At 50.8% G+C, this 13,660-nt stretch overlaps 1 protein-coding gene across 2 annotated transcripts in view; it reads left to right on the top strand.

Moving 5' to 3' along the window:
- Positions 1-13,660, top strand: part of CPLX2 (complexin 2) — an 87,202-nt gene that overhangs the window by 61,329 nt on the left and 12,213 nt on the right. Inside the window, exon 1 of one of the 2 annotated variants that reach the window (XM_043470670.1) lies at positions 13,190-13,443. The exons of the other annotated variant lie outside the window; for it this stretch is intronic. The gene's annotated coding sequence lies outside the window, so the exon portion shown is untranslated. Of the gene's footprint in view, positions 1-13,189; positions 13,444-13,660 lie in introns of those variants that run through there. 2 annotated transcript variants of the gene reach the window in all.

The following is a 13,660-nucleotide window of genomic DNA, read 5'->3' as shown; positions in this document are numbered from 1 at the left end:
TTGTTAATTGCCTGACCACGCCTGCCAGAAACACGCCACGAGGCAGACACCTCTTCTGTCTTGTCTATCCCTCTTCCAGCACCGAGACACACCCAGCCCCGAGCAGGTGCTTGGGGAACCGTGTTACCCGGACGCTGGTCTTTCCAAGGTGGGGATGTGATGGCTAATTCTAGCTGCCTTTTCCTGCATGCCTCCATGTGCCAGGGCCTGTACATGCACGATCTCAGCTCTCCAGTGCACCGTAAAGAAAGTGGCGATGCCCCCTTTGCCAATGAGGAAACATAGGCAGGACAGGCATGTACCACGGGGACAGTGCCGCTCCCCCAGGCAGCACTGTTGGGGAGCCATCACCACCTCTAAGCCCGAAGGGCAAGGAGGGAGTAGCTGCCAAACCTGGAGAGGGTGCATATGTGGAAGGGACCACTTTACGGGAGCAGTGGCCTTCAGACAAGGCTCACTCTCATTTTGCTCTAAACATCCTCTGATCCCTGCCAGTAACTCTCATTAAAAAAAAAAACAACAACCAGAAGCTCAAGGGCAAAGAGAGCCTGGTGACTGGTCCAGATGGATAAGCCTCGTGGGCCCAGAGCTGGGCAGGGAGGGGCAGGATGGATCTGGAGGAGCAAACAGAAGCAAGCCCACAAGATCGACGCCCAGCCGAGGCCGTGGGAACCCCTGTGACACTCCAGCTCTCCCCTCCTGCCACAGTGACCCTGGAAGCCGCATATCAAGTTGGTGGCATCATCAAGATGGTAGAACTTTCCTTGAGCCTCATCAACCTTGCATAGAACCTCCTTCTCCCAGCCACAGCTCAGCATGGTCTAACTACTATAGTCAGAAACAAAACAAGATAGAACAATAAGCTAAAGAGAGGTGCCTCAGAGGCATTGCAAGGAGAAAGGCAACTTTTGAAAAACCTTTACAAACTAATGTCTTAGGCTCAAGAAGCTTACCCAGGACAGTGAGACCTTGAAATGATGCAGTGCAAAGACACCCCAAAAGTCACCTTGAGAAGGACTGTGGGGACAAGAATCACAGGTCTTTTATATCCATCAAATGGAAAGAGGTCAGATAAAGGACCAGCAAGATGCTTTCTGATCACAGTTCTGGGAGGGAGCTCAGAGATGAAAAGGAGAAGTCCAGACTATCTGAGGGAGCCTTGGTGTCAGCCTTGACTGCGGAGGACCTCAGGGAAATTCTTGCTCCCAAATTGCTTTTTGGAAGTGGGGACACCAAAGGCGCTGTTCTGACGGGCAAATGTTCTGACTCCAATTGACAAACGAGATGCAGACAAATCGCCAGAAAGAGATGGCACCCGCCCAAGAAAGCTGATGCCACTCAAGGGTGAAATTGCAGAGCTCTTGGCCAAAAATATGTGCATTTTTGAGGGGATGCGGCTATGTGAACTGGAATCTGTGGATATAAAGTTTGGGCTTTAGCAATGTGAGCTCCTTCTCTCGCTGAAATCAACATGACCATGGGGACCATGTTGCACTGGTGACAGAGACAGAAAACTGGGACCAGGATGAGCTGCTGTTTCTTTCCTGGGATGTGAGAACATTAGACAGAGGGTCCTTCCAGGGTCAGAGCCTGCTGGATTAGAAGTTTTCGGAAGGAGGGGACATAGAGCATCACAGATTCCAGCAAGTCTCTTGTAGGTGGCAAAGGTAGAAGCCTCATTCAAAACAATTTAAGCAGAAAGATGGCATTTACTGATCACATAATGGAAAAGTACATGAGCAGATGATGCTTGAAGGCACATCGAGATCTGGACACTCAAACGCTGTCATCAGGAATTTGTCTCCTTCCCTTCTCTTGGCTCTTCTCTTCTCTGTGTTGGCATCACCGTCAGGCAGGCTCTCTCTGGGTGGTGACAAAAAGGTCCAGCTGCTCAGGCCCACATTCTGCCAACCTTGCAAATCCCATAGAAATAGAAAGCTTCTTTCTCATTGGTTCCTACTAAAGTCCCAGAGCTGACTCTCATTGGCTTAACTTGAGTCACTTGCCCACCCTGAGCCAACCACAGTGGCCAGAGCTAATAGTGCTCATTGGCTGGCTGTGGGTCTAACGCCCACCCGGATCATAAAGTCTAAAAGCAGGGGAGAAAAAGATGCCAAAGAGATGCCAAACAGGCCAAAATGTGCGTCACCACAGCAAATGACACCAGAAACATCCCAATGACAAAACCCCACAGTTATGGGGCGAAAGCGTGGGAGGGACTCTGGGGGTTATGTGTAGGGGCTAAGAAATGCGAAAAACAGAAAGAGAAGGGGACAGTGGGGAGCAGTACAAGGTTCAAATGAGGATGCTAGCACTGTTACTGTGGTCTGTGGCCCAGCAAGGAGCCTAGGTCTCCAAGTGCCCGCAGCTAAGATGAAGGTCTCAAGACCCACAAGCCATTTCAACCGCAAGTGGTAGGGCGATGCGATGCACAGATGTTGCGTCTGGAGATCGTCATTGAGCATCCACAGTGAGGAAGTTCACTGTTTGATGTTGGGGATTCAGGAATGAGCAAGACACATTCCTTGCCCTCAAGCAGCTTACACTCCAGCAGCAGAAGACAACCAAGGATACATAAGCTAATAGAGGAACGAAGTGAACATCAGAGTGTGGAGTGGACCGCAGCCGGGAGCGGCTGGCGCAGGAGGCAGAACGCAGACCAGGGGAGGCCCTCGTGGGTCTGGACTTGCTGTGGGCAGTGGTGAGTCACCGAAGGTTTCAGCGCACCGGGGTTACACAAGCGGGAAGAGGTCTCCTCGGCTTTATGCAGCCAGATGAAGTCCAAAGGAGAGTCACAGAGGCGATCAAAGGGCCGACGACAGGCCTGCGGAGGGAGACGACAGAGTGAGGGCCGGGAAGACGAAGGCCAGGCCAAGACTTGATCCAAGTCGGCGGAGGCGCGCCCTGCTTTCTGACGCGGGACCGAGCTGCGGATGGAGCCGCACCACGAAGTCACAGAGAAGGTGGCTTTGTCTAACCCCTGTGGGGACAGGTGAGTGTCACACAAACAAAAAACGCCGTTTACGTCACTGGGGCCCCCACCCCCACAAGAGAGGGCATAGGCTGGAGGTGGGGAGTAAATCACTCACAAAGAGGTCCTGGTCGAGTTCTGAGCAATCGTCATCAAGGACGGCTGAGGGGCACCCGGCTGTCTGGGGATGTCCGACATTCATGAAAAAACTGCTTCCTGAGGGCCTGCTTTGAGCCTGGCTCTCCTCTAGCCTCTGAGCCCAGAGACAGGCGCAGGCCTCCCCTTGTTACCTCACAGCCTGAGCGCCTTCTGAGATGAGCCCAGGGCTGTGTTTGTTTACTGGGGCGGCGTTTGCTTCCCCCATCAGACAAGACAGAAGTGTGTGAGCTGTTTTTTTTCTCTCCGTGGCATCTCCAGGACCTACAGGAGCCCCTGGCCTGTTGTAGAAGCTTAGTACATATTCGCTGACTGAATGAATCCCTCACGCTCAAGGAGTCCCCCCTCCCCAAAGGCCTCAAAATCTAGGGAGAAAGACAAGAAAATCAACATCCATTGTAAAATCTCAAGGGTGCTACAATGAAGAGGTCTGTGTGGGAACACACAGGACACCCTGGACTCAGCCTCACTTTCCAGAAGTGTTCCTTTCTACTTCAGCTGCCAGTCAAAGCGGAATAGGGCAGGCAGACCTCCGCTGGGGGCAGGCAGACCTCCGCTGGGGCCGCCAGCATGGGCAGAGGTGCAGAAGCTCCAGGGGTCGGGCAACTCAGATGGCGTTCATGGAGCTGGGGAGACCATTTCCGGTCCGGGAGGGCCTGAAGGGCCAGCTTAAAAGATTGGCACTTCCTCCTGAAGGCAATCAGAAGACATTAAAGAATTTTTTGTGTGTCAGTTAAGATCCTTTTCTTTGCAAGAAGAGAAAAAACTAAAGCAGCTTTAAGGAGAACAAAAAGGGGAAGGGTGGTTATCAGCTCATAAAAATGATAAGACCTAGGACAGCTCTAGGGACAGCTTGAGCCAAGGGGGAAAAGAAGGTCACCAGGCTAGGGTTTTTCCTTTCTCCTGTTCTTGACTCTACTGGCTCTGAGCTGGTCCCCATTCTGAAGCTCCTCACGGTAGCTCTTGGGAAATCTGATTCATAGAGCTCAGTGAAGCGAAAGAGCGTCCGTGTCCCTTAGTTCAAGCAGTAATTCCAGAATCGAGTGTCTCTGTAGCCCCGACTGGTCTGACTTGGGCCCTGGGACCATCCCTGAGCTGATCTGGGGAAGCAAGGAGAACACGATGATGATTGGTTTAGCCCAGGTCACATGATCGCATCCATGGCTCCAGATTAAATACATAGGCTGGCTCATCCCGAGCTGATGGCACGCGCGGGAGGAGTGGGTGCGAGGTGGCAAAATAAGCTGTGACCACCATGTGTTTTGAGGAGGAGACTGATGCAATCAGGCCGTGTTTTAGAAAGCTATGGTTCTCCTACAGATCTGGAAGCCAGTTAGAAAGTCAACGTGCAGGAAGACCAGAGGCAGAAGCAATGGTGAGATGCCAGTGTGAAGAGCCAGCTTGAGCCAGACTGAGTGGAAGTGAGCCCAGGACTGTGACAGAGGGGGGATTCTTTTCATTTAAACCCTCAGGGCCCTGACTTACAGCCCCCATCACCTATCATCACCTCAGATTTGGAGCACCCTGCCCCATTAAGGACCAGCCTGTGGCATGGTCCCCGTATAGGAGCCAGAGCAGGGTCACCTATCCTCTGGGACCAGTTGCCCCAAAGCTGCAGATCCTGGCTTGGTTGCCAGAAACCCACCTAGTCCCCCTCTGAAAATGAGGCCACCTGCACAGACATACCAAGTTCCAATGCTGCTGATGCTGCCACTTCTCAGCTGTGCTACCCTACCCAAAGCCCTTAACCTTTCTGAGTGTGAATATCACTACCTGAATATAAAGTGGACGTGCTGACATTTAAGGTATGGGAGGCGTCGGTGTGGGGATTTAAGCAGATAAAGATATGAATCACTAGCACAGTGAGAGGTTCAGGATATGAAAACTCCTTCCTCTTCAAACCCTTCAGCTTCTCCCAGGTTTCATATTCCCAAGACCTTTCCTACCCCTTGCTAGTTTGCCAAATAAAAGGTGTCTTTTTTTTTTTTTCCTGCCAGAAAGAAACAACTGGAGGTTGAGTGGCACAGAGCAGCCGTTTTTAGATTTGTGGGTGGAAAATTCTTCATGTTCACAGGCCCGAATTTAAGCCCCCTCTGGACTTCCACCAGGCAGTTCCCACGTGAGGACATGATGCTCCAGCCCCACATGTGCTGGAGAGGAAGCCCAAGAAGGGGTAAAGACGTAGAAGAAACATCCCCCTCCCCAAAGCCAGCTTCCTCTAAGCTTCCGATTCTCCTTTCTCACCCCAACTTGACCAAACTCAGGGGGCTCGTGATGCAGAGTCCTCTGACCACGAAGTTCATAAAAAGAGGCTTTGTCTAATGATCACACTGCCCCAAACACCAGAAGAAATTCCCACCTTCCTCGGCTGTTGGAGGGAAAGAGGTTGACACTTGCTGAAACTGTGCTATGATTCCCTGTCTTATCTGAGTCTAACAATCGCCCTGGGAGGTCGGGATTGTTAACCCATTTCACTGAAAGGAAACTGAGTCTCGGAGAAAAGCCTCTGTCTCTGGAAAAGGCAGAGAGCTGCTGAGATTTCACCCACGTCTCTGTGTGAGCAGAGCCCCTTGCTGTCCCCTCCACAGTGCCTCTGAGATGACTCGCACAGCCCAGGAGCCAGCCTCCCTGTCCTTCCCTGCTCTGGGCTTCCAGTCCCATCTGGCTTGCAAGCTGTGTGTTTTTGATTCTCCTCCTCAGAGCGGCCTCTTCACTAGGATAGCACTTAGTATGTTGTCTTATCATTGACTGTTGGTGGGCACCTCTCCCCGCTCACTCCTGAGTGCTTCAAATCAGAGCCTCTGATCTGAAAAGATCTCGAGCGTCTGAATTGGTCCTGCGTTATCTCTCTGGGGAATATTTGCATCTCTCGTTGCAGAATCAAGAGGAGAAGAGAAACTCTGAAACTTCTTATCTTTGTCTGCCTAGGAGACTGCCTGGTGTCAGAGGCCTTACACACATGTTTGATGAATGAATAATTGAGTAAAAAAGACCTACCACATAGCGTTGTCATGAGCTGAAAGGGTTGATATCTACAGCATCCCTAGAACAGTGTTTGGCGTGCTGAAGGTTTTTAAGAACGTGATGCTGAGTTACAACTGGGAAGGACTACTTACCCAGGACTTAGAGGTTTCATTAACTTGCCGTGTGGCCTTGAGAAAGTCCCTCCCCCTTTGGGGGTTTTGGTGCCTTCATCTGTGAGTTGATTACATTGGGTGAGAAGACCAGAAACGTACCTTTTCAGTGCTGCTGAAATGCATGTGCTTTTTCATGCCTGTTTAATTTCCTCCATTCACCCCCACCCCAAACACACATACACACACACACACCCCACATGCGTCAGTCTCCAAAATAGCCCTCGGCATTTTCTGTCTTTCATTTCCTTGACCAGAAGAAGCTCCGTGAGGTTACTAACCATTGTTGTCCATGTTCCTCAGCTATGACTGCTTTAGTAAAACAGTGATTATGTCCCCTCAGATTCATTTTATCAAGCAGCAAAATTTGTTTTGTGGGCCAGGGTGTGCTGGTCCTAAATGGAAAGTAGAAGTCATTTCCAGCTTACTTGCTCCATAAACACAGGGGTTCTGTCTGCCGCCTTTGCACCCAGATGGAAAGAACATTTAACTTCACAAATGTAGGCAATACCATGGAGGCAGCCCTGCAAGGGACAGGGGGAAAAGCTTTCCATTCCAAAAGGAGCAGTTATGCTGAGAAAGAAAAATTCCTCCTAGAACAAGAACAAAATCACACTGTGACCACTTTCAAATCCACAATTCAAAACATTGTTAAAGTTGTGAGTGCATGTGTGTGTTGAATCTTAGCTTGTAAAATATTCTATGATTCCTTGATTCAGTCTTTTTTTTTCCTATAAGACCTAGGATCATATGGTAGTCAGATTCTGTTGACCCAAGACAAGGATGTTTCAACTAGTATGGGTGCTGAGTCACTCAGTCGTGTCTGACTCTTTATGGTCCCGTGGGCTGTAGCCCATCAGGCTCTTCTGTCCATGGGGATTCTCCAGACAAGAGTACTGGAGGGGGTTGCCATGCCCTCCTCCAAGGGATCTTCCCAACCCATGTATCGAACCCAGGTCTCCCACATTGCAGGTGGATTCTTTACTGTCTGAGCCCCCAGGGAACTAGCAGGTGTATCCAGAACACCCGGGGTCTTGGTAACCAATGCAAATTCCTGGGCTCCCATCTCTAAGATTGTGGTCCATCCACATGGGATGAGCCCCAAAAGTCTGCAATCTTTTTAACAGTTCCTCCCATTGCATGGGATCTGAGTAGGAGGCAACCACTCTTGGACATACAGTGTTTAGAGAACCTGTCATTCTAGATTCTGTGATTCTAAAATGGCCTTTTGCTTATGATTCTAGTATTCTGGAACTCTTATTCTGTTTCCATATGCCTAACAACAAGATTCCAAGGTCTACAGATTATCTTTCTGAGTAAAGGTTTTTACTTGGGGGAGGGAAAAAGGGACCCAGTGTCATGGGGTTAGAGGGACATTCTGGAAGGGGGACTTCCTGTGGGCACAGCACAAAGGTTGATGCTCTACTGATCTACCTGAGCAGGTCCAGTGCTAGGACTCAAATGAAGAAGCTTGGCGGGTGTGTTGGCTGGCTCTGGGATGACACGTGCATGTGGGACCATCAGGGGGATTCCCGATGGACAGAGAGATCCAGCCATGTCCCAGAGAGCTGGAAGAGCTGAGGCTGGAAGAGTGGAGGCAGTAGTCAAGCAGAGAGCTCAAAAAAGAGCCTGTGGCAAGGGAGGAAGGATGCACCCCCACACCCTCCCCGCGCCTGTGCTGGATGGTGGGGGATGTGCAGACTGGTTTGGCAGACATGAAAATGTAAGGTTTCAGGAAAACCCAGGACAAGAGGGAGCCAACTGTGTGGGGATATCCCAGGGTACAACGTGTGGGCTGAAAGAGGACTGCCTTGACATGCTAATGAGTGCCTGGATCTGGGAGGCTGGGGATGGGAGGAAGGTAGCAGAGGACCTCTGAGGAGCTGGCAGGCAGATGCTGGGCTGGGGAGGAGCTCTCAGTTGGGGAGCAGGGTCTGGAATAGAGAGGGTTTCCTCAGAATGTTCCCACACACATTCCACGTGCCATCAAAGGGTCAGGATTCAGCTGAGGAACCTGGGATCCCTTTCCTAAGAAACAAAAGCGGAGGATGGAGAAGGGAGCCAAAAGTTTCTGGCTTCCCAGACGGAGCAGGCTGGGTTACCAAGGGTTTCTCTGGAAGTGGGGGAATGGAAAAGAAAGCATCAGTCACCCTTGGTGACACGTTTAGGCTGTCTGCCTGCACGGTGGTGAGGACACACTCCTGGCTGCACGTGCAAGCCCCTCTGTCCCGCACAGTGACGTGTGTGCCAACTCACTGTAACATACTCATACCTGCACCCTTACCATCAGTGACTGCTCCATCTCACACTGATGCTGACACATGAGGCATCATCTCTCATGGGCAGGAACACTTAGCACACCCGTCATTACACAGAAATGCTGACGTGCCCCCAGAACTTTGCTCCTGGCATGGTCTACATAGAGAGCACCCTCTGTGGCTGTGGACAGCACACCCTGCATTCAGTTCAGCTCAGTCGCTCAGTCGTGTCCGACTCTTTGCGACCCCATGGACTGCAGCACGCCAGGCTTCCCTGTCTATCACCAACTCCTGGAGCTTACTCAAACTCATTTCCATGGAGTCAGTGATGCCATCCAACCATCTCATCCTCTGTCATCCCCTTCTCCTCCCGCCTTCAATCTTTCCCAGCATCAGGGTCTTTTCTACTGAGTCAGTTCTTCGCATCAGGTGGCCAAAGTATTGGAGTTTCAGCTTCAGCATCAGTCCTCCCAATGAATATTCAGGACTGATTTCCTTTAGGATGGACTGGTTGGCTCTCCTTGCAGTCCAAGGGACTCTCAAGAGTCTTCTCCAACACCACAGTTCAAAAGCATCAATTCTTTGGTGCTCAGCTTTCTTTATAGTCCAGCTCTCACATCCATACATGACTACTGGAAAAACCATAACTTTGACTAGATGGAACTTTGTTGGCAAAGTAATGTCTCTGATTTTTAATATGCTGTCTAGGTTGGTCATAACTCAAGAGTCTATCTGCATATAATACCTGTGCCTTACACTCAAATCATCACCCCATGCCATTATCATATTCTACTGTAACAACAACCCACTTAGCTCTACACGAAATCACACACTCACACCAGAGTCACTTCAGATCAGAAGGGGTACAGCCCCACACACGGAGACAGACCCACCCCCGCTAGCCCCTGTATCCCCCCACAGGGATGCTGCCCACTCGCACCTGCACAGTGTCCAGAAGTGGACACACACACATGCAGCTTTGCACATCCGCGGGTTTGCCTTCACCCCGTGTCACTCCATGTTGAAGGAGAGACTGGGACCCTGACCTCACTGCCTGACAGTGATGCCACCCTAGCCTTATCAGGGACAAGAGGGGAGGCACTCACCAGAGGAGTAAGGCGGCCTAGAGCCTTCTCCTGTGCACCACCCCCATAGCTCTGGTCCTGCCTCTGGCATACAGCCACCCCCTCAAACCAGCTCTGCCCCTCCAGGCTCCAGCTAGAATGGCAGGATGTAGACTCAGCATCTAGAGCATCCAAGTGTCTCCCTGCACTGACCAGCTCAACTCCTAGCTGAGGTCAGGGCCAGCTCAGCAAGACCCTCCTCATCTCCCACATGGCAGCCGGGGTGCCCTTTGGATGGAGGCAGCTGCAGGAAAGAGATGGGCTGACCTTTGGCAAGAGCCATTCTCACTGATCACATTTGCAGTCTCTGACAGCTGTCACTCCTCACACACTGTTCCTCAATCCTCACACAAAGTACTGACATTCGCTCTCTTGATTGGCTTCTTAGTGAGCATTCGAGACATATACATAATCATTTTTAAAAATCTGTTCAAATCTGGCCCCCTGCCCCAGCCCACAGGGCTCATAAATAAAAGTAGAAATTCAACACTAGCCAGGGTAAGACACCTTAAGCAGAACCACGTTCATGTTTTACCAAGTGACTCTTAGAAGCTGTCTACAGAGCAGGCTCTGCAAGGTCCAAGGCTCGGGGTGGGGGGTGGGGACTTCAGCAGGCTGGCTTAGAGATGCAGGAGATGAAGGAAATGCTGACAACCCACATGACAAGAGGACCCTAATCTGAGTGTGAATTCATAGCAGGTTTTTCTTTTTTCAAGCGAGAAACTGGAGAACAGGGAAGATGATAAATGTCAATGTAAAAAAATGTATCAGCAGAGCAAAAGTTACATTTCCATAGGCTGTGGGATGTGTCAGAAGAGAAGCAGCCCAGCTTGGTGGAAGGCCCCTGGAGCCCAGTGTCATGCAGTCATGGGCTGGAGTCTTGGATCTGCCAAAAACTTACTATATCTCCCTGGACCTTGCCTTCTGCACCTTGAAAATAGGGATCTGTGTGAACTAGAGGAAAGAACGTACTTTATGCAAAGCACTGAAGTGAGTACCTAAAACATAATTGGAGCTGATGGTCATATGATTAGCAATAATATAATCAGTAGGAAATGTTCACAATACTTAGCAACATTTTGGCAGTTATAAAAGAGTATTTAGGAACCATGTCTACTGGTTCAGTGGTAACACTGAACGTTGTCCACTGGTACAGTGGTAACAATGAACAGGAGCAAGTGTTCATCTTTTTTTGACAGGAAGCATCAATGGCTAATATCATGTCTTAATCATTCAAAGGATAAAGCCACCAAAACTTGATTGAGCTGCCCTTTTATTCGCCAGTAAGATTTTCTGCAGCTAGACATGACTCATGTCAGCTCATGCAGTTTTAATAGGCTCAGAGAAACTGGGGCTCAAAGGGGGTTTTAGCTGTCACTTACCACCCACCTGCTGTCTTCCAGGGATAGGGCACTCAGCACCTCACATGGGCAGACCATACTGCGGTTGTACAGCTCCAGCTGGTAGAAGGCTCTTCCTCCTAGAGCGTCCGTCTGCCTTCCTTTACCTTTCCCCCATTGCCCCAGTTCTGTCATCAGCACTGGGAAGAATGATAGTTCTCTTTTTTCCCTTGCAATGGTCACTTAGTCATTCAACAATCATTCTTTAGCCCCTGCTTTATCAGGGGCTTGCTAAGTGCTGGAATTACAAACTGAGCAAAACTTGCCAGTCCTTGAAGGGCTAATCCCACTTAAGAACCCTCTCCTCCAGGTAAAACACATCCTCAAATCCTTCAACCAACCCTCATTTAACTGGATTTCCAGACACCCACCACTAAACCACCCTGCTTCTTTTCTAACCATATTTGAGCCTACTAAAGTCTACCTTAAAGTGTTGTGACCAAAATTGAGCTTAGTATTTTTCTGAAGGCTAATTTGAATTTTTAGCCCAGCTTAGTCAACATCCATGTCAAAGGCGATGCCCACTGTGGAAAAAGGCAAATTGCAACTAGAGTGCTGCCAGCCAGATCCACTCACTGAGCTTCTGTTCTAGGAGAACAGGGGAAAAGGAGGGGAGAGGAGAGAGGAGGACTATGACTCTTGAAATGACAGGATGTCAGATCTCTCTGCCCAGAACTCCCCTCCAGGCATTAGTGGCAAGTCTAAGTCACTCTAATCAAACAACCTCCCCTCTGCCCCCTCCATTAGTGTCCGCCTCTGAAAAAGGAAGAAAAATTTTAAATGAGCCTGCTGATGGGCCAACACAGCATGGAATGGAAAACTCAGCCATAAAGGAAGGGACTCCCCTACACCCAGTCTCACAGCCTGGAAGGGGAAAACAGAGAGAAGCTTTAGAAGGTGACTCCATAGGTGAGGAAAGTAGGTCTTCCAATGACTTCTGATGTGTCTGTGTGTGTGTGTGTGTGGCGGGGGTTGGGGGTCCCGCATTTTGAGGTCTTTGCTGTCGACATGAATAAAGGAAGAGTCCCTGTTTATTGGAATAAAATCATGCCTCCTGCCTTTCCCAGATCCTGTCCTTCTGCTGCTCTTACTGCTCCCTTCTTGGAAGGAAGCCATCCCTTACAGAAGCAGGAGTCATCTCCACTCTGACATAACCCTGATTGATGCATAAACTCCTGCAAATCTTTCAAAGGCCTGGTGCATGGCCCCTCCTCTCTGAAGCCATTTTCCTACACATTGGGCTGGATTAAAGGAAGCATTTTAGAGCCAAAAGATGCAAGCAGAATAGAGAGGCTCATAAGGAGAGAGTCATAAAATGAAAAGATGAGTGTGAGGAGAGGAGGAAAGAAAGGCTGGGGTAGGGGGGAGGGGCATGTGTTCTCCTGCCTCTTGGAAGTCCTTTTTCTTCCCTGGGCAAAGGAGAGAAAATATGGCCTTCCAGAATAAACTTTGCCAAAGAATTCCTTTTCCTTGCTCTTCACGGAATATCAGATCTAGAAGGTCCTAGCAAGTGACTTGCCCAAGGTCCACAGCAATTTTGCAGCAGTTTTCTCCCTCTGGGTCCATGTGGAATGTTCCTTACTGCCTATGGAGGCCTTGCCCATATGATCCATCAGTTTCCTGAGTGTTCACATAACAGGACAGGATGCTGAGGGGCTGCAAAGATGATCTGACGGTGGTTCTGTCATCCTGTAGGAGCTCACAGCCAAGAGGCAAGCAAATAGAGAAGCAGGGGTGTGCCTGGGGCTTGAGCGGGGGTTGAGCAAGTGCTGAGGCAAGTGTGATCAGTTCTGCCTGGAGGAATCAAGGTGGGCTTTCCTGAGCAGTGGATCTTGGATTTCTGCTTTAAAAAAAGAAGAAAAAAAAAAACCCTCCCTCCGTCTCCTGACCAGCACTACCCCTTGGAACATTGAAGGAGCAAGCTTGCCGTCCAGAAATCCTGGCTGGGATAGGCAGCTCTGTCCTGAATCCCTGCGGGAGGGATTGCTGGGGGCGTCTGGAGGAGAAGGTGGAAGAGAGGAGGTGGAGAAGGAAGGAGAGGGGAGACTTCTTTTTTCTTTTAAGAGAGGGGATAGGAGGAAGAATGGGAAAGGGAAACGGAGGGGGAGGAGGAAGAGGGAGGGAGGGAGAGACGGAGAAACGGAGAGAGAGGGGGGAGAGAGGGGAGAGAGAGAGAGATTTGAATTTCCCATCTGGAAGGGGAGCGGTAGCACGTCAGGGCCTGGCTGACGGGCGTGATTGGAGGGCGCCTCCGGCAGCCGCCCGCGGCAGTAGCCGCTGCCCCAGCTCACCGGGCGGAGTTGCACGAGGCGGCAGCGGGAGCTGGAATCGCAGAAGGAACTGCCTCGCTGAGTTCGGCCGGAGCCCTGCAGTGGCTCAGACGGTTGCGAGGACCGCCAGGTCGGTGCTGGCCGCGGGCCGGGAGGGCGGAGCCGGGCTGTGGGCAACAGGGTCTGGGCTTTCGCCTCGAGGCCGCAGCGTAGCCCGGGAAGCTGCGGAGTACCGCTTTCGGGGGGACAACAGCTCCCCACGACTACCCGGGTGCTGGAAGCGGAGGCTGCGCGGCCGCAGCAGGGACCCCCCCCACCCCGGGCGCGCTCGCGGTGGTGCTGAAAGG

This window comes from Cervus canadensis, chromosome 6, assembly GCF_019320065.1.
Source record: "Cervus canadensis isolate Bull #8, Minnesota chromosome 6, ASM1932006v1, whole genome shotgun sequence".
Lineage (NCBI taxonomy): Eukaryota > Metazoa > Chordata > Mammalia > Artiodactyla > Cervidae > Cervus > Cervus canadensis.
This window is presented reverse-complemented; position numbering and strand designations above follow the sequence as displayed.